The sequence below is a fragment of the Castor canadensis genome, chromosome 5 (assembly GCF_047511655.1).
Source record: "Castor canadensis chromosome 5, mCasCan1.hap1v2, whole genome shotgun sequence".
NCBI lineage: Eukaryota > Metazoa > Chordata > Mammalia > Rodentia > Castoridae > Castor > Castor canadensis.
Window position 1 is genome coordinate 123,683,079 of NC_133390.1, and position 20,778 is coordinate 123,703,856.

General features: G+C 40.1%; 1 protein-coding gene across 10 annotated transcripts in view; it reads left to right on the forward strand.

The window, feature by feature from the left end:
- Positions 1-20,778, forward strand: part of Rbms3 (RNA binding motif single stranded interacting protein 3) — a 1,393,896-nt gene that overhangs the window by 268,722 nt on the left and 1,104,396 nt on the right. The gene's annotated exons all lie outside the window — the stretch shown is intronic.

Here is a 20,778-nt window from a genome sequence, read left to right on the forward strand (position 1 = left end):
GAATACTACTCAGCAAAATGTAAAAAAAAAAAAAAAAGAACTACTTATACATACTATAACACAATCCTTAAAAAGATTATGCAACATGGAAGAAGACAGAAGATTACACAGTGTATTGTTCTATCTATGGTAATTCCCAGATCAGAGATTGTCTGGGTCTTGGGGGTAGCAGAAGATTTTACTGCAAATGGAAAAGAGGGAAGTTTGGAAAGTAATAGAAATAGTCTAAAACCTCATTGTAAAGATGGTTGTGTATAACTGTGCAAATTTGCTAAAAAATCCTTTGAATTGTCTATTTATAATAGTTTAATTTTATGTTATGTGTGCTATACTCCAATAAAGTTAGGGAGAGAGAGAGAGAGATTTTTACTTTTACTTTAAGTAAAATTAAGTAAGTGAATTTGAGGCCAGTAACCTGTGCTACATAGTGAGACTCCATCTCAAAAAAAACCCCAAAATGTGTATAAATATGCATGTGTGTGTGCATGCATGCTTGTGTGTACGTGTTTGTTAGATGTGGGAATCTACTCCTTATCCCCTGGGATTGCTGTGAGGAGCACATGAGCTAAGCCCACAGTGTTTAAGATCTGTTAACTGTTAGAATATATATATATATATATATATATATATTTTTTTTTTTTTTTTGCTGTGATTGAGCAGCATTTTCCCCACTTATTTTTAAGAACAAAACTTATTTTTCTTGCAAATACTTTATAACAGGATGGTTTGGAATCCACCGTATGAAATAGTTTGTCAACTAGCTGGGTTCTTAAATGCTTTTTTGTCTTTCTTGTAACTTAATTGAAATATGCTTAAGAAAAGCCTTTTTATCCCCATATACAGACAGGTTGCAAAGCAGAGCAACTTGTAGAAAAGGCACAGATTTCTATAATAGGCATTACATTCTGATAAAATTCATATTATTTTTGAGAAATTGAATACAGTATGTTGGACCAAATGTCTCTGAAAACCAATATATATTTCTCCTATCTCTTTGACATTGGACACATTGAAAATCCCACCTTGATGACCTTGTGGGTTTGAAAGGCAAATACATCTGCTGGTGTGCTGTTTCTGGCTTATCCAGACATTATTGTTAATTTTGCTTCTCAAAAAGCAGATTACTAAAACACATTAGCGTTTTGGCATGTGCAGTATAGGCCAATTTGAACCAATTTAAGCCATCAGAGCAAGACTGCACCCAAACAGAAGTACTTACAGAAATGAATCGACAACTCCAGTAGTTTTAAATCAATGCATGCTGGGCAATCAGACTCCCTTATCACTCCCCAAAATGACCTGCTTAAAGGAAATTGAAGCACTGTTATAGTTGAGATAGCTGTGCAATCCACATGCTCAAAGTGTGATCACCTTCAAATTTAAGCACTTAATTTAAGAGCTCCAGTAATTTTAAATTGCTACATGCTGCAAAGAGTGACAGACTGTTATGAGAGTGTGTAGTATTTTTAAAACACTTCACTGTTCAGTGTAATGTATTTCTGTGGAAAGGTTCACACAAGTCGAAGCAAACTTCCAAATTAACATTGAAAAATGAAAAGCAACATAGCAACAAACTTTGGATTGGTTTTCTTTTTCCTTTTCCTTTTTCCCACTAGCCCAAAGAATAGAGTAAGCCTAGCCACTCATCTTTCCTTTGTATTGAAAAGCCTTGGGAATTTGTCAGGAGCTAAAAATAAGTCATCTTTTAAAATATGGAACCCCCTGGTGAAGCCACACTTGGCAGAAGAATAGCTCTGGAGAGGGAACCAGGGAGAATGGTCCACAGAGCCAAAGGGGAGCAAGGCAGCTTGCATTAATAGGGGCTCTGAAAATCCCTGCTAGACTTTGAAGCACTGTGGGAGGCAAATGAAACCTGGCCCAGTAGTAAAATTTATAGGGTGCAATTTAGAAGGCCTAGGGAATCAGAGGCCTGTCTGCATGTGTCTCTGTGTCCAAATATTTCTAATGCCTGAATTCCTGGGCAAACCAAGTCCTTTGCTCAAACACCTGCTAACACCCGCCCCTCAGCCTTCTCCTCCCCCAGGTGATCCCAGCTTCTGGCAGGCCCCACCCTCTGACCCTTTGCTCCCTTGGCCTCTTCTCTCTTTTCTTCCTTCTCTTGTCTCCTTCTCCAGTGTTTGTCCCTTGGTGTGAAGTTTCTTTGTGCTTTTCCTGTGTATCTAAATGACCAAGTTAGAACTCTGCGTATTCCTCTCTCTCCCCTCCCCTGTCACTTCCATCTCGTCTGCTTAATATTTTTCCACTTCCTGATAGCATCTGGTTTTTTTTTCTTCAATTGGATTCCTAATCCTAGGTCTCTTTTAACTGTTTCATTAAATATTTGATTAAATAAAGATTCCTTCATGCCAGTTTGTGGTCAGTTCCCCAGACCCTAAGAACCACTGACTGTTTTCTGTCATTGTGGATTTGCTGTGTTTGGTTTTTCATGAATGAAGTGGTGATAATAATACCTCCACTTTATAGGTTGTCTTGAAACTGAGAGGGACCTAGAGTTTCCCAGCCACCTAAGGGCAAATGAGGGGGAGGGAGGAAGAAAGGGAGAGAGAGAGAGACTGTCAGTCTATCCACCCCATGCACTAGTGGAAGAGCCTGAGATAGCCTCCTACTGGCCTGAATTTCTTTTCAAATTTCATATTCAAGTTAAAAATTTTATTCATTTTTCTTTTACCCTATTTATATCCATTTTAATTTGTTTTCATTTTGTTGTTGTTTTGGGGGGGGACTCCTGCTATGTGGTACAGGTTGGTCTTGAACTCACAATCCTCCTGCCACAGCGTTCCCAGTGCATGTACCATTCATGCTCAGCTCCCATATTTGTTGTAATATTAAAGTTAAATTACATTTTAAATTATTAACATGCAGTAAACAGAATGCTCCTGGAAGATGTGAGGTATGTACCATTCATGCTCAGCTCCCATATTTGTTGTAATATTAAAGTTAAATTACATTTTAAATTATTAACATGCAGTAAACAGAATGCTCCTGGAAGATGTGAGGTATTTACTGTGTAGTTTCCTGCATGTTCTGACATACTGAAAGTCTCCTGAGTGACAGCCTATCTAGGAGCTACCTCAGTTTGGGGAACTGTCTGAAATGTTTCTCCCAGTCAGTCTTGCTAGAGTTTTCATGCAGGATCCTCAAGCTCTAATAAAATACAGTTATAAGTAAAGCCTGCTCTGGCATCATGAAGTTTCCCTAAGAAGTACATGGAGAGGAGCATGACTTGAGAAAACTTTCATTTGTTATACCCAAGGAAGGGATAAACTCCATCTGCAAGCCTTACATGCTTGGAGGTTACCTCTGCATGTAGAAATCTTGACTTTGCATTTATAAGGTTACTTCCAGTATTATTATTTCTATTTTTATTACAATTAGACTACATTAGTGAACTTATTGTAGGTACCAGGCCCTGTTCTAGGTGTACAATTGCATTGTGTATTGAATTTGCAGCAGGATTCTGCAAAGTAGAACCTAATGTCTTCATTTTGCTGATAAAGAAACTGGCCCTTTTGAGGGATTTAGTCAAGCTACTTTAACTTGCATAAAGTCCCACATCAAGAAAGAGCTAATTTGGGAGTTATAGCCATATCACATCCCAAACTTACCCATTTAGCAGCATCTCTGTATTAAGAAGTACCTGCCTCCACATAAAGGTGAAAGATCAATTTGATGAGTCTTTACACTGTTGAATACCTATGGTTACTTAGCCAGGACTTTCCAGAAATGATATGTAGGTGTGTGTTTATCCACTCCTCCCCTCCCTCATCCCCACTTCAACTCACTCTCAGGAGTATACCTAGCTTTGATCTAGAGAAAAGTCCCAGAAAGGAAATTAGTGAATGATGCACCTAGGGATGGGCTGTCTGGACACCTGTGATGTTGGCTTAAAAAGGTTATAGGCTCTTATTTTATTGTAAACAAGTAGCACACACACAAAAAACAGACAGGCAGGGTCTGGCTGCTGTGGGTTATGGGGATGAGGGCACAATGCATCCTTGGTTCCTGGGAAGGATCCAGTTTCAAATGAAAGCCAAGCATCTCAGTGCCTCCTGTCTCCCCAGCAGCCCTCAGATCCCCATAGAGGGAGGGTGACTTTTCACTTGGAACAATGCTAATGGAGTCACTGGGGTCAGTGTCATTGAGATAAAATCTGTCACTCCCTTCTATAGGCTCATTATTTCTATTGTCAGGCTGCAAGGAAGCAGCTTAGTACAGTTTCCTCTCAGGGTTGACTCTGTGTGTGTGTGTGTGTGTGTGTGTGTGTGTGTGTGTGTGTGTGTGTGTGTGTAGTCTTAAAGGTGTGCTGAATTATAAGACAAACTTTTGTCTTAAAAAAAGAGGTTGTTAGAGTTTAAATTCTATACATAAATTTTATTGCCCTGAAATGCTGCCCGCTAAGATTTGCTATCACCATTTAACAACATCAACAACAAAACAAGCTGCATACAGGACTGAACTCAGTCTGAAAAACGTACCCATGTAGCTCTAATTGTTCAGTAATTTAAACAGAAGAGTGGTATTATGTTGATTCGGCAATTTAAAATTATGCTAAAGCAGGGTTTTGCCAGCTGGATTCTTGGCCTCATTCAGTAACACACTTGGCTCTATGCAACAGGGACCACTAATCCATGAGGGAAGAGAAAATGAAATGTTTTAAAAAGGCAAAAATTTTCCAAAACCAGGAAACAATCACCAATCAAGATGCAAGTACTTCATGATGAGTGGAGACTCTTGGGTTATGCAAGCAATGTTAGCATCTTATACTTCTGATAGCTTAGCTGTCATTCAAAGAGAAGATTCCACCTTTATTTACCAGCAAGGATAGGAGCATACTGCTGGATTTTTCTCTCTAGCCCTTGAGCAGTATAAATACATCCTCTCCTAACAACTTGGCTCAGTTCTGCACCTTCTGTCCATATCCTAGGGAAATATTAACAATTAAGTGCCAGGGTCTCATCAGTCTCTAACCTTTTATAGCCACTTACATTCAAGTGCCTAGCAGGTTCACTTGGACTGACTGAGGACTGTGGTGAAATGATTTTCTATGTTCTTACAGAGGGGCATCTCCTTTATTTTCCATCACATAAATCCATATGACTGACCACATGGGGGCTGTGATGACATTGAGATATTTAATCTTGATTGTCAACTTCTTTGGGCGGAGAAGCGCCTAGGAGATTAGTAAAGCACCCTTCTGCCTGTGTCTGTGAGGGCATTTGCAGAGACCATTGGCATAACCACTGAGGGGAGAATACCCTCTGTGAATGTAGGCAGCACCATCTGATAGGCTGGGGGCCCAGATGGAAGAAGAAGCAAGCCAGCCATCATGTGGAAGCTCCATGCTTCCTGAGTGCTTCTATTGTTGCTGCCATTGCCCACAGACATCAGATTCCAGCTTCTTCAGCTATTCAATGCCAACTCATAACAATGACTCCCCATATTGCATTCTGAGACTTCCAACTTCTTGGATTGAGCAGCTACTGGGTTCTCTGTCTCTCCCAGCTTGTAGACAGCCATGTTAGACTACTCAGCCTCTAGTCATGAAGGCCAATCTAATAAATTCACATATATACATATATATGTATGTAGATGGATAGATTATATAGATATATATTCCATTGGCTCTATTTCTATAGAGAACCTTGACTAATATGACCATCATCTAAGACACTGTGGCCACTTTGATGTCACCACACCCTCACATTCCTCCCTTAATGGTCAGGGTTGCCTATTATAAAGTGTGAATCTGAACTCTGTGTTGCCAGATCTTCATATTCTTCATTCTGGGTTATAATGAAAAATTTCCCAGCACTTAAATATAATGCAACTGACTGAGCAATGAAACAAACACATACTCACTGTGAAGGCCAGAGAAAATAATTCTATGGGCTCAATAGGATGGGTGGAATACCAGTATTAAAGCCTGTCTATGTAGTCTTCAGTTTTCATTGACTTGGTCTATGGAAGTATCTCACTTCTTCTGGGAGTTGGCTGTTGTAGGTAACTGGAGCATTTCTCTTGGTTGAACCAAGGTTTTGGACCTGAATGATCAGGGTTGTGTCCTGTGAGATCTGGTCAAGTCCTGTAATCCCTGCTGGGCTTCAGTTTTCTCATATGTAAAAAATAGGGTTTTTTAGGGGACACAGAGGAGTGAATAAGAAGCAAATAAGAAATCAGGTAGAGGCTTGGTAACCACCAGGCCTCTTTTATAATATTATGTTATCCCTTGCTATTCAGTGTGGTGGAGATAGTGGAGCATCTTCTGGAGCTTGGTTGAACTGCAAAGTCTAACATTCCACCCCAAATTTGCTGATCAGACTCTATCCTCTGGAAACATATAAGCACACTAGAGTTTGAGAAGCACTGACTTAATTTATTGGTACCCAAATATGGTCCAAGATGAGAAACATCATCAGCTGAGAGCTTTTTAGAAGAGAAATCTCCCACTCCTACTGAGTCAGAATCTGGGGACAGGTACCAGAAATCTGTGATCCTGATGCACCATTGATCTAACCTGTTTGAGCCTTGTTACTTCTTCATCTGTAATGTAATTGAAATAACATATTTAAGGATGACAAAAATGTATGATATGGTATAATAGAATGTAGTAAGTAGGATATAATGTGTATATTTATTATAATATATACATAAAAACTCACATATATGGTGAAAATAACTTAGTGTACAGTAAAGAGTGAAAAATAAATTGGAAGTAAGGCAATTAGTCTGTACCAGTTGTGGCACTTTGCTTCAAGCTAACAGAAGCTAGCTCTGGATAACTTAAACAAAATGGAATTTGTTGGAAGAATATGGCATAGGTTATAGAATTAAATTTAAAAATTAAAAGATAAAAAACGTCCAATACTTGGGAAAGGCAACAACCAGAGATCTAGGACGGGTGTAGGAGCTGATAAATGGTTCCACCTGGACACCTCTATTGGGATGGATGTCTTCCAGTTGTCCTTAGGCCATCCCACTCAAGAGCTAAATTTTTGGTATAGAAAATGCTTGGCAGGCTTGAGTCATGCGAAGGGCAAGGTTCCTGCTTTGCTATGTGTACTGTGGTTTGGGGAGATTCTCAAAGGAATCTACTATTCCTAAAAAACGTGGAAGATGGAAGTGGGCAGGCAAATCAGAAGAAGCTCATTCAGACATTTCTAACTCCATTGTTCTGAATTTAACATTATGTGTGAACTTGAAGCAAAGTAAGACAGGTTCTGGCTCTTTGGGGAAATTTCCCATCTGGTCACTTCCATGTACAACTATAGGACTTTTCTTTGTATTCGTACTCAAGCAGTTTTGCCTCAGATGAGGAAAGGCCCCCAAACTAAGGGTATTGTCACATGCACAACCATTGTTCACGTGTCTGCATGCATCCAGGGAATTCCACTGTGAGGATTCCCTAGAGAAATGGTAGCTCCTAACAGACATCTTTCTTTTCTTCCCACAGTTTTATAAGTGATTACAGAGACAAACCCATACCTGAAATTTGCCACATTAGTTTCATGTGCTGTTTGTATTTTTGAATATTTTGTTCATGTGGGACAAACTGCTATGTGTTGCTTGAGCTCTGTCTTTATTATTTTTTCCTCCTCTTGATTCTACCAGTTAATCATAAAAATGGATCATCTGCATGTAGGGTTTTGCCATGGTATGTGTCTGTGCCATGGTAATAGGAGCTGATAATGGTTGTTCTGTGAGGGAAAACTGGTAGGAATGCTGGCTTATTTAAAGTTCAATGTGAGAGGAGAAGAGGTTTTGGAAGCCTTTTATATTGATTATGTTGATATCTTGACCATAATTTGGTAGTTTCTACCATTTACTAAGCAAAGCACAGAAATCCTGGAGAGGCCACAAAGATCGGGGTCATACTACCCACCTGTTCAGCACAACACTGGTCCAGAATTTACCATTAACTCACCTTTTACCATCCTGGGACCTGGTGTTTCTTTCATCATAACTTACAATAGAAATATCAATGATTGCCCCACAACATTGTATTTAAAATAGCTAGTTGATTAAGGCCAAGATAGCATGTACAAATGAAAAAGGGTGAGGGTTAAAGATGTGAAATAGCATGGGTTTGCAAGAGGAAGGCTTCTGAAGTGCTCTGTTGAGAAGAACAGAGACAGAGTTATCACCTTTTATGAAAAGAGTTTATTTATAATGTCCTTCTCAAAGGTGAACAACATATAAAATTAACACTATAGGCTGGGGTATAGTCCAGTGGTAGAGTGATTGATTACATGACTGCACTTGAAAATCTCTTAAATTTCAAATTAACTTCACTATCTATAGTTTTGTATATATACTTGTGCAATAATAATATATATAGTGTGTAATATGTATATATTATATGTAATACATATTATATTCTAAATGTAATATATCTTATAATATATATATATACCATATGTGGTATATTATATATACTTCTGTGTAATATGTGATAGTTTACATACTTAAAATGCATAAATAAAATTATAACTATATAAATAATACCTATGAACATTTATATTTATGTGTCATATAATAAATTATGTATATTACATATTATATATGAACTGTGCAAGTTTATATACATTTATATATAGCATTTACACTTGAATACATGTTCAAAATATAATTTTACAGAATTTTAATTATGTATGTATCTACATATAATTTTAATTATGCATGTATTTGAAATTCCAGAAGTGATGGCACATGTGATTAACTTCTCTCATCCCTAGGCTTTATTATAGAATAGTAAGTGCCTTCTCTTGGCTCCCTCAGGAATTTCCTTATTTTGCCCTTGCATGAAGGAATAGTCCAACTCAACCTGTGGTATACTGATGTCCCTTCACAATGCTGTGAACTTAAGATATACATAAATATAAAGCATAGGTCATGTTTAAAGTCTATTTCTTTTCTAATGTTAGTTTTGGACCAAGTAATTTGAGAGTACAAAAAGCCAAAAAAATTGCCAATCTGCTAGAAATGCCTTCAAAAATAGCAATTGTTTAATATCAATTCAGTGAAAAACTGAGTTTTCCTGGCAAATGGATAGTATTTTAAATCTTCATAATTTATTTACTGCTATTTTAACCATCACAAAAGTCATGATCAATTATTCATGAAACTGAATATTAGAAGCCAGAGGAGAAACAGGCTGGCACACATTTCCTTTGTGCCTGGTCATCTCAAATTATAAACAACTTAGCTCTATTTTTCTTATGTCTGTAAGAAAAAATGCACATTTATGGATGTCAAGTATTATGTAAATCAATAGTTATCATTGCTGCATGAACCACTTTCCTACAAACTCCAAATCGATTTCCATAAACAGCTGCTTCACAAAAACTGATTTTTAACATTTCTCTTCTCCATGTCCTCTGTTTAACCGAGTATATTATGTGCATTTTGTCTGTGTTGTGATTATGAAGCTGAAGGGGCTACCTTGCAAAGCAAATTTCTTCTTATCCCTCCTGCAAAAGATGGTACATTGCCAGTATTTTCCTATTTACTGGATTTCTTTTTGTTTTATTCTAACTTGTTCTAGACCCACTAAAGAATTGAAATTGGATTTTGAGTGTGGTTCTTGGAATCCATCTTGTTATTAGACTCATACCTTGTATTTGGTCGTTGAAAAAGTTAACATTGGGGGAAAAACAGATCAGAAAATGTAGAAATAGCAAGTTATGTTTCAACTGAAGTTTTCCATTCAGTTTTTCCCTACAACTCATCGGACGAGTATTCTGACAGCAGAATTAGTGCCTTCCAAAGTCCCCAGGTATGCACAATGCCTTCCATTATGACAGGACTCTTAATTGTCATTTCAGGTTGACAGGAATAAAACAGAAAAACAAGAGTTTTGTGTAGAATAAGAACAGAGTTCATCATGGCTATTAAAAATTCTAATGACATGAAAGCCAATTATTTTGAATTCAGGTGGTTATTCTGAATGCTCTTAGGTACATGACAGCTGAGGTAAACATTTCAGCCGAGACAGGTCCATTAATTAATTACCACTCAGGATTCTAAAGCTTGCCTAGATGTTTCAAGAACTATGTGTAATACTTACAAGATATATACTCTAGGCAGGCCTAGACAGGCAAAGCAATGCTTAAAACATTTTCTCCATGTACTTGTTTGACATTTGCTTATGCAAGTAAACCTCTGATTTATTAATATTTTATTCAAAATTCTATTTTCTCCTATACAAAAATCTATCTCTATACAGAAAATTCTATACCAACTTCAAAATTAAAAAGCATGTGTCTGCAGAGGGCAGCCTTTCCACGATTTCTTGGAATTTGCTCCACTTAATACACACTGGCCAATTAAGTGTATGTGTGTCTGTATGTACATGCTTGTGTGATTTAATACTTGTGATGCTTGTACATGTGCTGGTTTTAAATTCTATTCTCTTAAAAATTAACCTCAATTCTCCACCTTATCTTCCTTCTCCATATTTTTTCAAAGTTTGAGATCATGAAGATGGCAACAAAATTCTGTATTTGGAAGAAATAGTTTTACCCCTAATGTACTCATAGGTATTTTAATAGTGTATAGTTGCTTCTTTGTATGTGAAGTTTAAACTTTATATTGTTGTTTTTTATTTTAAGTATTATAAAATCTTTAGTTTCTCAGGGAAAGAAAAACTAAAGTATTTTTTTCTACTTTTTGCTACCTTTTGTGGCCCACAGGAAGGATCAGCTACATGAACATTTTCAAGAAGAGTCATAAAGTTCTTTCTCTGATATTTTGTTCCATTACACAGTGAAAATGTTAAACTTTTCTACTTGTAAACACACTTCTCTTGGGAAATGTGTGTGCTGAGGGCATTTGCAAAATAGCAATTAGTATGAAAGATGGTTAGGCTTTGCTAGGAAATCTTTAATCTACTAATTTGAAAACAATTTTGAGTTTTACGTACTAGATGTGGTAGTAGTGCCCTTATGTTTTCTGGAGGTAATGATCCTAATATAGTGACTTGCATTTCAAATTCCAAATGTAGCCATCCATTCTGTTGTGGGAGTATGAGGAGGGGGAGAAGTGTGAGAAGCAGTTAATCAATCTTCCACAAACAAATACATAAGCAAGCAAAAAACAAAACAAACAAACTAAGCACTTTTTGTTTTGCACTTGAACCCATCCTATGTGCCCAATTCAAGGTATGACTTAAAATATTCGTTCTTAACTTCCATTCCAGTGCCTTGAGGAGTTTGGATCATAGTTTTCAGTCAGGCTGATGCACACTGAAAATTAGGTAACTAATTATCTCCTTAGGTATGTTCTAAGGAATACTAGATCTCTGAGATATTAATAGACATTAAATAAGTAAACAAGTTGAGAGAGAGAAAAAGAAGGATCAGAGCCTACTCTTTGGATTAATCTTCCTGTTTTCCTGCTACCTTGACATTCCAGGGAGGGAAAAGGACAGTACAATCTGTGAACCAAATCTGGTCCAAGACTGATTTTTCAGATAAGTTTTACTGGAATATAGCCATACCTATTCTCTTAAGCATTACCTGTAGCTACTTTCTTGACACAATGATACATTTTGAGTACTTGTGAAGGAGAGTGGTCCACAAGCCTATATTTATTATTGTTCTTCTAGAAAATTTTTGCTGACACCTAGGCAGGATCATTTCAAAAATGCAGCATTTCCACAAGCTGACCAAAGAATCACTCCGGATTCTATGTGACACAGTGTGGGAAACACTGAGTCACATCAAGCTTTCCTTTTGGGTCTCTGTGTGTCTTGCCTCCCCATATTACCTTAAAAGCAGAACTTTCTGTACTGCCCTGTTACGTAGCTTGTAGAAGATTTCTATTTCTCTGAGACACAGAGTGGCAGATGGAGCCTGGTAGCTAAAGTGAATATGTTTGTTTCTGTAACTGTCAGCCAGATCAAGTTGAGTTACAGAAAAAGATGCATGATGTGAGGAAGCCTATCACTTATTTACTGAATATCCTGTTTGCTGTTTTTAGTTTGGTACAGAAGGGAGCTGGAGGTTAGTTTGTGCTCATATCCTCAGGGACTTTTGGTTCTTTGTCTCCTTGAGGAAAGTGACTGTGAGACATGTTAAATAACAATGTGAAGATCCAGGGATGTAATTTTTAAAAAGGACCTGAAGGCAAAAAAAAACCCCAAAAACTTAAAACTACTGTTTCTGCTTTCCATGATTCATAAGAATAATGTCTTCCTTTCCCTTAGGGATGATTTACAGATACTGTTCACTTTCTACAGGCTTTGCATTGTATCATGGTAAGAGGTGACTAGTTTTTCTGCTAATAAGGTACGTTAGTTATCTTTTACCATACATAACAAATTACTCCCTTATTCAGCAGTTTAACACAGCATTTATTATCATATGTAGCTTCTGAGGATAAGGATTATGCAAGCAGATTGACTGGGTGATTCTGGGTCAGTCTTCTTAAGGTTGCAGTCAGGCCATTAAGCAGGGCTACTGTCTTTGAAGACTTTACTGTGGCTGAAGGATTAACATTCAAGTTCACCCATGTGGCTGTGTACAGGAGGCTTTAATTCCACACCCTGAGGGACTCTCCTGAGTATGGCTCATGATGTAGCTTTTTCCATAGTACATAATTCAAGACTGAGAGAGCACGCCCAAGGTTGAGTTGTCAGTCTTTTACAGCCTAATGTAGAGAGTAAGATACCATCATTTCCACTGTATTCTACTGGTATGATGTGGGAGGAAACTATACAATAATGTGAATATCAGAAAGCAGAGGTTGTAGGAGACCACCTGGAACCTGGATACACCATTCTGGTTATTGAAAGCAGAATCTGTTGGTGAAGAAATATCTGATGCCCTTACTTTTCTCTTGTAGCAAGGACACTAAAAGCTCAAGGCCAGGTAATTTAGTATCAAGTCAACTCTGTATATTCAATACCATTGCTATTCCATGGAACATCTTTATGAAGAGAAAAATGTACCTTCCCTAAGATATTTTACTTCTACCAGTTGGAAAATCATCTAAATATACCAATTTTGTTACACTGAGACACTTTACCACTTCTGTTGGAAAAGTATAGTAATATACCAATATATGTTGCTTTTAAAATATTGTGAATGGCCTCCCCACACAGTATGCAGTCAGCACAGTTTGCATATGCTGTAGTCTTCAGCATATGGATTGTTGCTAGTTAACTATACATTTAAGATGTATGGTTACAGGTTGAGCATGGTGGCACATACTTTTAAACCCAGAACCTGGGAGGCAGAGGCAAAGGATCAAGAGTTCTAGGCCAGTATGAGCTACATAGTGGGACCCTATCTCAGAAACCAAAAAAATAAAGAAAGAAATCAGAAATACTAAGCACAATGATTGCTACTTCTACATCTTGACCACAGTCTTTCTAGAATCTTTCAGACAGATTTAATATCTCCTTTCCCAGTGCTCCCCTAATACTTCTATTGTGGCAATTACATATTCTTTTTTAAACTAGAGTTTGTAATTTTTTAACCTCCTTCACTGGATTATAAACTCTTTCAGGGTAGTAACTGAGTCTGTTCATTCATTCATTAATCTATCTCATATAATGAGACACTTCTATGTGTTTGATGGCAAAAGTAAGGATTGTTAAAGTGGTAAGAGAGAGAAAAAAAAATGGCAGCTAAGGTAGGGAATCAGATCTGAGCTCTGTGAATTCAGAAACCTGCTTGAGATACTGGAGCCACACTTGGGTAATTCTGATTGTTCCTAGCCAAAATAATAACCACCATCACATTAGGTGCAGATAAAATTCAAAGACTGACTCTTAAATCAGCCTTTAATTGCAACTATCAGCCAGGAAAATCCTGCTTGGCACAGCCAGCAAGGCATGTCTGGCTCCGGCCCTGGGAAAAAAAGCCCTGGCCATTTCTATTTCCTTTTTGTTTTCTTTTCTTTTCATTCTTCTCCCAATAAGTAGAAGAGCATCAGTCAGAATCAAGCCTTGTGATATCCTGGACCCCTAGCCCATGGAAAGCCTCTCTGCACTGAGCCATTTCTCTCTGACAGCTGCCTCCAAAGCTGCCTGAGTGAAACTGCAGAAGATACAGATGAGCATCATGTACCACGTGCAGCTCCCCAACCTGTTAGGAAAAAATGCCACTCTCAAAGAAAGCTATGAGAAAAGTCTCACGTCCAAGAGCAAGGTTTAATGACAGACTTGAGCTGTCAGGCTGGCTGGGGAAAGATGGGGCAGCACTGACTGTGGGCTAGGTGTGGTTTTTATAGAAGAGGGAGCTTGAGGAAGTTAGCACATGTGTGGGAGTCTCCGTTAGGGGTGGAGCTGTCTTAGAGTGTGGGAATTTCTGTTAAGGGTGGAGCTGCTGTTGGGGGTGGAGCTGCCTGGGGAAGGCTCCATTTCTTAAGAAGTGAGGCCTGAGGATAAAATGGTCACCGATTCACAAAATGGTGACATTATTACTCTATCATTCCCCCATTTTTTCTTTACTAATGATGAGGGTAGGGACTGAGGATCGGGAACTGGGGCAAAGGGTCAGCCTCTAAGCTGCTTCCTGCTGGCAGGGGACATTGTATGAGGCAAGATCCTCAGACTCCTGTGGCATCCTGGTAGGGGCCCTCACAGCAGTCCTCTGGATGGTTTTGGAGAGGTTGATATCCCTGGAGGTACAACTGGTTAAACTTTTGATTAGCAATAGCAGATATGCGGTCTAAGAGAAATCTTTGTACTGTTTTTATGATACAAGGGAGGAAGCTTAAGAATAGGAGAGCAAGGAACATAGGCACTAGGATGGGCATTGGCCAGGAGAACCACTGTGAAATGTTGTTCCCTAGAGGATTCCAAGAGTCTTTTAACTCCCTTCTCCATTTTTCTAACTGCTCCTTGAAAGGTGCTGCCACTGGGGGATCCCATTGAGCTTGACAGCAGAGGGTGTTGTCAGGATGACCAGATGAGGGCTGGTCCACCGAAGTCCCAATGGAGAAGGTTGAAGATCCTTTAGGAGAACAAGATCCCCTGGTTTAATAGAAATTGTTATAGGGTGGGACATGATCTGGTCTGCATGCTCTCTGAGAAGTTCCCTGAGAAGGTTAAGGTAAGGCAGGTAGTCAGCCAGAGGAGCAGGGTCTGTTGGAGGCAAGTTTCTTAAGAGAAATGGGCAGCCATACATTATTTCAAAGGGGCTTAAAAAGGAAGGGCTTTGGGGGGTTGTCCAGTGTGGTGGGTTTTTCTCATTGGCCATGGATTCATGGGCTTTCTCAGGTGAACTAGTTTGGTTTGTACCTTTATTGGGGGAAGGGAAACAGTCTTGAGAGCATTTATTATGTAAGACCCAAATAGAAATATTAGGAAGAGCATAAAAAGGTGTCTGCTAAAGGCTGCATACCTAGGGATCCAGATTCTGAAAAATCCTGTAATTCCCAAGAAAGCTCTAAGCTGCTTTATGGTATGGGGGAGTGGGAAATGGAGGATTGGGTCAATTCCCTCATGACTCAGGGAGTGAGTCTGTCTCTTTAAGACCACACCTAGGTAGGTGACCTGTGGGAGGCAGGGGTTGACTGTCAGGATTTAGTTTAAATGTAACACTCTGGGATAAAAGAGAGCTCTAGCTCATTTTTTAAATATAATTTTGTAAATGTTTGTACCATATTTAGATAAAGTATAGACACAACACTGTTACAAGGTGGTCATTTAAGACACATGAGCAAATATGTAAATGAACTCTGATTTAGTAGTACTTAAAGCTTGATGTGATCAGCAGAAAACACAAATAATTTCTTTGATAAAATCTTTCCCTATAGTAGTTTTTGTAGTTGTTACTCAGAGCAGGACAATAACCTTGTTATTTTATAGACATACAGAATTTGATTTTAGTTTGACATGACCCTAAAAATCTCTTAAGCAACTCTTAGTCAATTTTAACTGTATCACACACCAAAGCTTTTTATTATACACTTTTAAAACTTACTCAGACCTTCATACAACATACTAAACCCTTTTATGGCTTGTTCTTACCTCCTATTTGAAACAATCTTTAGGACAAACCCTTCTTTACAAAATCCTTTCTCACCCAAAAAAAATATTCCTTTTTCCTTTAACTTCTCAAAACATACATTCAATACCTATCTATATCCTTTCCAGTTGTTTATTTTATAACTTGTATTTTAAAATTAACTTTTATAAGAATTTTAAATTTATTATTGGAGCTGGAGCAACTAATTAGTAGCCCTTGTTTTTTATTAAGGAATTTAAGATAGGCATTAGGTCTCATCATGCCTCAGACTTGAGGGGATATTGTTTTGGGTGTGGAAACTGTGAGGGATTTTTGAGTTTTATTTGAATAGGGAGGGCCATCCAGGCTCACCCTACAGTCATCCCATCAGTCCACACTGTGGGATCTATTTGTTCCTGAAGGAGGGGGCAGCAGAAATAGCTGCCTGGGGGGAGAATTTGAGCTTTTAGTTGAGATAGTAAATCCCATCCCAACAGGGGTACTGGAGTTTCAGGAATTATGGGGAAAGAATGACAGAAGAGGTCTCCCCAAGAGCAGGCTAGAGGCCGGGTAAACTAGCGCTCTAGGGGCTGGCCAGATTTGCCCAGAATGATAACTTTTGTCATTGAACCAGGGACTGAGAGAGAAAGATAAAAACAGAGAAACATGTTCCACTGTCTAGCAGGAAAATGACCTTTCATTTTTCTGCCATTATGGCTTCCCTGAGGCTCCTCAACATTGATGCCAAGAAGTGGAGTGTGGAAAGGAGGCTGGGACCCATCAATCCATAGGAGGTGGTACCTTGCCTTCCATCTAGTGACAGGGGCACTTAGACCTCCAGTGGTTACCCTTGCAGAGGGAGCAGGGTCCCGGTTGGGGGCGGGGCTGTCTCCTGGGCTGTCCCCCTTAAGCATTCTCTGCAGAAGTGCCCCTCCTGTCCACCATGGTAGAAAGGATGCAGGCCCCAGTCAGGTGGGGGCCTCTCTGATAGCAGCAATGAGGTCATGATGTCTCTTATCTTTTTCTCTCCTGTTAGTAAGGTCCTGGTTATAGTATACAGACATGGCTAGTTGTATTAGTTGTTCTAAAGTTTTTTTCCCATCAGCCACAGACTTTGAGTTTTTTACAAATATCTGGGGCTGACTGTGTTAGAAACTTATCTTGGAGGAGAACCTCTCTCACCTGTGACTCTGGGTCCACTGTGGTATGCTTTCTGATAGCATCCTTAAGATGCTACAGAAAGGTAAAGGGGTTTTCTTCAGGACGTTGCTGTACTACAGTTACCTGGGAATAGTTTAGAGGTTTGACTTTGGCCCTTTTAGCCTTTCCACTATGAGATGGCTCAAGTAACATTAACGCCATTTATCTTCCTTACCATTTTTTTTTTTTTTAGCAATGCTAGGGAATTAAACCCAGGGCCTTGCACATGCTAGACAGACACTCTCCCACTAGCTACATCCTCATCCCCAAATATTTTTTTCTTTTTCCTTTGGCTGCACTGGGACTTGAACTCAGGACCTTATGTCTGCAAAGCGGCAATCTACTGCTTGAGACATATCATCAGCCCCTTTTGGTGTGGATCTGTCAAGGGGACTGCCTGTGCCTGTATGGGTATAGGCACATTTATTCCCTCATTTCTAGGTGCCACAGATATTGGGGCTTATTGTAAATGGTGATCATTTCCAACCTGAGTGGCCTGGGCCAGAACCCATTGCATTTCTAATGAGGAAAGAGTCTGGTCTAGTAGAAGCATGATATCATTTTATGTCAATTCAAAGGTTTGGATCACAGAGATAAAGGCTTGAATGTATTTGTCTGGGCATCAGTATAGGTGTACACATAGTTTTAAATTTCCCTTAGATCTGATAGCTGGAAGGGGACAACCATTATCTGTTGAAGGGGGAAGCACCCATTAGGAGGTTCTGAATATTAGGGTGGCTTAGACAATAGGGCAGAGGGTGGAGCAGTAGAGGTGGGGGGGCCTTGTCATTGAGAAGGGGCTTTTTTGGTCCTCCTTTCCATGTTTATACTGTGGCTTACAAAGAATGGCCAGCATTTGAGTATCTAAATAGCAATTATGGAGCCAATCTGGGTGGCCTCAGAGAAGAAAATGAGAAGTTTAGAGACCACAATAACGACCATTTTGCTGATCCTGAGACTATAACATTGAGCTAACAATTGGCTTACAAGAGCTGGGTCTGGTGGCCTGAGGCGTGAGGTGGGGCTGGGAGTGGGGCTTGCACAAGGCACCGCCTCCCCCCCCAACATACCTGGGATAAGCAACCCTGTCTGCCTAGGCCTGATCCTGTGGCCTGTCACCCCTCCCCCTTCCTGTGTCTAGGGGAAGTGGTGGCGGGCTGCAGCCATGGCCATGTGCAGCTGGTGGCCTAGGATGTGTGTTGGGTCCTCTCTATGGATTCTCTTAGCTATGGCAGGCATTCCCGCTCTGCCCAGGGACCGGAATCCCTGTGCAGGAGTGTGCCTGTTTGTTTTCCCTCCTCCTCTTGTGGGGGTGGCGTTAGGGCATGAGTGTGGCAGCTGCAGTGTTTTTGCAGGCACCTCTGCCTCCACCAGTGCCTAGCAGTTGATTTAAAATTGCTTTGGACCGAGGGGGCTGACAAACTAGTGGGAGTAACTTAAGATAGTCATAAGGTACCATGCTACAAGTTGTTCATGGGAGGCCAGGGTCCCAGTAAGCCCAAGGAGGGGAAGGCAGACAGAGATAAAGGAGGGAGCAGAAAAGGTGTCCTGACATCTTAGGTAAGGGAGGGGAAGGCAGAGCCTGGAGGCATGACACATGCCTGAGGGATTAGCAGTCACATGTGCTTCTAGGTCACTCCCACTGGGTGGTACTGGAACACTTTCAGCAACATGAAACCTCCACTCTCAGGTCACTGTCTCAGACAGAAGGGGTATTAGACAGGGGGGAATAGAGGAGCAGTCGTCAGGTGCCATATCCAATCAGGACTCCCCCAACATAGAATGAGGTGTACCTGAATAAACCCTGGGCTTGGTCTTGGCCCACAGGGAGGAAGCATGAGCTCCCCCAGAGCCAGAATCACCTTGAGGCCAGAGTTGGCAAGGAGTGGCTGGCTTGACACTATGATGGGAAAGTCCCTCAGGAAGATAGGAAGAAATAGGTAGGGCGAGCAATGCAAGGAAGTCTGCTTACATGGGGAAGGAGGAGGTTCAGGAGAGGATTTGGTTGTTTTAGAGGCTGGTTAGAGGCTAATAGAACCTGCACAGAGGAACAGGAAGTACAGAGGGAGAGTTTGGTGTGAAGATAGGAAAAGGATTGGGCGTAGGGTATTTCCATTCACCAGCGTGCTCACAGAAATTGTATAAATCCCTTAAAATGTTGGGATTGAAAGTGCCATTAAGTGGCCATTTTGAGACCTGAGGATAAAATGGCCACCGATTAACAAAATGGTGACATTATTACTCTATCATGACCCAACCCCCCCATCTCAGGAAAATAATCCAGCATAGCCCTTGGGTGGACTGACTCCCCCAGCAAAACTAAAAGTCATAAACAGTGAACTGTAATCTAACTCCAATATTGGTGTAGGTCAGTGGGGGGTGGAATGCTGAATTGAACCCACCCTGGAGAATGGGGGAGGGGCAAAGAGCTGATCTCTCACTGATGAACTGACAGGTGGGTGGCAAGGAACTGAGTTCTCAGTGCTGAACTCTCAGTGACATGCCATAAAGGAGAATAGGCTGAGAGCCTAGGCAGGCCAACAACCAAACTGCTTAGAGGAGAAGCCAGCACCCAGCACAGATCAGGAGAGACGTAAAAGCTAAGAGAGGGAGTGGAGTGACAAACTAACATCCCAAAGCAGAGTAGGAGGTGGATTCCAAAGCTGATCTCCAGGACAGAGGGCAGCATTCAAAACTGAATTTCCCCACCTTGGTGGAGGAGGAGCTGAACAAACAGAGCTGGAGCTGAAGAACAACAAAGTTGCCACCTGCTAAAAACAGCTCTGACCACTCTTCATGAGCTGGCAATCTTACCTCACCTCCTAACTCCAACTAACCTTGTAGACAGAAGGTCAAAATACCACTCACAAGACTGTCACCTGATGAGACCACATCAGAGCTTCTGCTTGAAAACCAATACCAGGATTAGATACCTAAGGAATAACTCCAGAACTTTTAGTAATAGACTGAACTATTGAACCAGGTTCCTGAACCTGGTGTTTTTTTTGTGTGTGTGTGATTCTTTTTTCTTTTTCTTTTTTTATTCCTGTATTATTAACTTTATCATCACTATTCTCTTATCCCTATTCTCATCCTCTTCACTCTCCCTCCTTCTCCTGTACTATGTCCCAACTACTCTTTCTGCCCCTTCTCTTCCACTCTTTCCCCTATATTCACTTTCCCCTCCAAGCCTCCCCAACCCATCACCATACTACCCCTGCATTCTACACACTCAACAGCTTCTGACAAGCCTACTCTTCCAAATGCACACAACCCTAGACCCCTGCAGTCCCTGACATAAACATCCTCCACTACAACAACAGAAATACACCCAAACACACACAAGAGCCACAAAACCCAGCAACCCCCATAACTCTCAACCCACTCTCTTTCCCACCCCCACTTTTTTTTAGTGCAACCTTTACCAATTCTTCACAATCTAGAACTAGCCTAATAACCATTACCCCTCCAACTCCTACTGTTTATAGATATTATCATAAAGGGTTTTTCTATAGAATACAGTAACAACTGGTCTGGCATTGAACCTGTGAACTTGTTATTGCTAAATTATACCTCCAGACCAGGGTTAGATACAGCATGTCAA